The sequence below is a fragment of the Grammomys surdaster genome, unplaced genomic scaffold (genome assembly GCF_004785775.1).
Source record: "Grammomys surdaster isolate TR1022 unplaced genomic scaffold, NIH_TR_1.0 126124, whole genome shotgun sequence".
NCBI classification, from domain to species: Eukaryota; Metazoa; Chordata; class Mammalia; order Rodentia; family Muridae; genus Grammomys; species Grammomys surdaster.
In genome coordinates, this window is record NW_021620932.1 from 2356900 (window position 1) to 2360640 (window position 3741).

The window sequence follows — 3741 nt, forward strand, 5'->3', positions numbered from 1 at the left end:
CTGATCACATTTGTGTTTGGAGTCTCTTTTCAGTCCCTCTTTATATTACATAATTATAATTACGGTCTTCGAAAATTTGAATCATATTTGTGTCTCTTTGGTGTCATTTCTACTTAGAAACATCATCACATTAGCAGAGTCGTCAATAAACCTGAGGATAACCACTGGATGTTTAGTTTTTTAACAGGTTCTATCTAGTCCCCAATTTTTAGACTTGAAATATAATTTAGAGTTAATATAATACAGGAAAAGCACATCCCGGTTTTTGTTATCTGGAAAACATCTATATTCTTAGAGGAAATTTGTGTTGGCCCAAAGAGAGAGACAAGCATTTGCAATCTGTATTCATAGTGTGTCTTCTGTGGCTATGATTGTCCATGAAATCCTGTGAGGTTTTTATAAATCACTCATGAGAAAGAAATGACTGAGTTAAAATGAGGGATTGCAAACTCAGTAGATATAAGATGACCAACTTGAAAGGGACAGGTTAGCCTGCTGAGCTGGGTTCTGATTGCAATACTACCAGCTTAGTCTTCTGTATGAGTACCTGTGGGTCAGGAACAGTTACACCCCTAGTCTATCTCTTTTCACATGAACTTCCCACTTAAATTCATATGCTATTGGTCACCTTCAATAGGGTGCCCAATTCAGGGACCAGGGAATTATCTGTCTGAATCTGAGTACATTTTCTCCTCCCTTTCTCCTGATTTTTATCTGGTTAATGACTCTGCTTTCACCTGGACTGTGAGCGACAGACTTTAACATTATCCTTGACATCATAGTCTACCTATCCATGGCTAGGGTTTAGCCAGTCCATTGCTGTTCCGGAGCACTGCCCAAGTCATTCACATTTCCTTAGCCTCCCATTTTAGTTTACATCACTTCTATCCATTGTCTAAATAAGGGCGATTCATCTGGTGTCAGGATAAGTCCTGAACGTTTGTCTTAAAGATTTTATTTTATTGTTTTAAATTATACACATGTGTTTTTGGCTGTGCGTGAGTATATGCACATGAATACAGTTGCCCACCTTGTGTGTGAGTGTGCAAACATGAATGTAGTTGCCATAGAGGCCAGAAGAGAACTTTGGAGCTTATGGAGTCACTGAGCACAATTAAAAAACATCCATTGTGTGTGCTGTGACCCGAACTCAGGTCTTCTGCGTGGACGGTGTACTCTCTAAACCACTGAGTCATCTCATCAAGCCCATGACTAATTTTCTTAAACAAAGACATGAAACTCTAGAAAGCATCTAAGGTGACTTTCAGGATGGCTTAAATAATCTGGCTTAAAATGAACAGAAATGGGTACTGAAAAAACAAACAAAGAATGAAACCACTGTTGATTTGATAAAATAGCAAAAGTTTGCAGCTTTTTGCTACTTTTATAACAAGGGTAAGAGTCCAAGAGAATATAACATTGACCTAGTTTAAACTATCTACCTAACCAACTCTTGGCCACATTTATGAACAACACTCTGAGGAGTGATTCTATGGTGAGTAGGACCAAACTATGATATCATACATCACTGCCTAATTCCCATAGTTGCCTCTTGAACCTTCCTCCTTTCCATTCTGCATAAAGCCTAAGCGAGATTTTTAGGACAGAGTAGAAGCAGAACCATGATGTCCCATGAGAAGCCTCGCAAATAGTGTATGTTTATCATGAGAAAACAAAATTCCACAAAGCTTTATGAACTGGAGTCTTCCACTTCTATATCATCCCATTTTGTTTTATCATTCTCCTTCATTTGTAAACCTCATTCCATGGACTCTCTACTAAAGTTGCTTGGCAGCACTCTTTAGTCATTGGTTTGAATCTTTTAAAACATACTCTACATAGAGAACTCACTTCTTTGATGTACTCCTGATTAATTTTCCTAGGATAAACGTACACTGAAATGGTTGATGTACTTTCTATATTGTTATTTTGACTGAGTTGAGTACCACCATCCCCCTTTGAAAATACATCTTTGCTCAAAAGCCTCACCATGTGAGCTCATTTGTTGACAGGTTGACTACAATTGCAGTTAGTTAAGAATCACAAGAGTAACAACACAGCCAAGGTGTAGAGTAGCTGGGAGTTCTTTAAGGAGACAAGACAGAGGCAAAGGGTAGGAGATCTTAAGAAGACAGAGCAGACATTGCTTTTCTGCTGCGGCAATCAAAGGAAGGCTTGGGTTTGTGGGTTGCTGGGGAAGGAAGACCCTGCTCCTACAGTTGGCAGAGAGAACATGGCCTTCCCCATATCTTGGTGTCAGTTTTCTGACCTCCACTATTGCGTGGAAAAAAAACTGTCTTCTTAATTCGCAGATCTGGAATTATTTTGTTTCAGCAGCCTTGGAAAACTAATCTTGGCAATATGCTTCTCTTTGTAAAGACAGCTTTGTATCTAGGCACCAAAATGATACATGCCACCTGACAGAATATTTGCAGAATGAGTGAATGAAGACAGGTGTGCTCTATCTCCCCTCTAGTTCTGTAAATCTTGGCTCCAGCCAACCCCTTGGGCTTTCCATAGTGGATGTTATAATTTGAATACTGTATGAATTCAAAGACATAGTTGATATCTACTAAAACTCAATGTCAATAGGGCTGGAAAGGTGGCTTGTTTGGCAAGAGCTCTTGTTGCTCTTTCAGAAGATCTGTGTTTAATTTCTAACCCCACATGGTAATTCACAACCATCTACAATGCCAGTTGCAGGTTATTAGACGACACCTTCTCATGACCTCTTTAGGCACTAGGCATGTATGAGGTGCAAAACACTCAGTCACATAAAATAAGATTTAAAAAAAAATCACACTGTTGAGAAGTAGCTTGGGATTTCTTAAGTAATATATATATTTTTTTCCCTTAAGAGGTATCCCTTATATCATTAATAGAAGCAATAAAACACAGTACAAAACACGGGTAATACAGATCTAAGAAAAAGTAGATAATCTTGAGTGTTTGAAACTAGGTTACCTTTTTCAAATTTTGTAGCTAACAAAAAACTTGTGCAAATCTAGTATTAGCATTTTGTCTAAGCACTGCCCCATAGTTGCCTGGCAACAGCTCTGAGTGCCTGACTCACTATAAAAGAGCCTGCTTGTCCCCTCTGCTCTCTCTTGCTCTTGTCTTCTTGTTTCTGCGCTCTCCTCTTCCCAATTCCCCATTTCTCCCCATTCCCCTCCTTCCTCTCTCTCCATGTGCTCATGGCCAGCTTCTACTTTTCTCCTCCTCCTCCTCCCCCTCCTCCTCCTCCTCCTCCTCCTCCTCCTCCTCCTCCTCTTCCTTCTTCTTCTCTCTCTCTCTCTCTCTCTCTCTCTCTCTCTCTCTCTCTCTCTCTTTTTCTCTGTCTCTACTACCCTCTCCTCTCCCCTCCACATGTCCTGAATAAACTCTATTCTATACTATACCATGTGGCTGGTCTCTCACGGGGAACAGATGCCTCAGCATGGGCTCACAGAGGCACCTCCTTCCCCCATACCTGATTACACTTCCATCAAAAATATTCCTTCTTCCTTTATCTTTTTATAAAACACAACACCTACTCCATTACATTTTACTTTGTTAATGGTTTTAAGAAAGCAAGTTACCTTTTGTAAATTTCATAGATTATACAAACTTGTCCACCTTGGTCCTCACTTAGATCTGCTAGTTAATAACCTTATGATGTCAGCAGTCAGATAGCAAATATCTCAGATTCCAGAACAGAATCATTTGGATAACAAATAGTCTAAGAATTTGGTTAAATAAAAT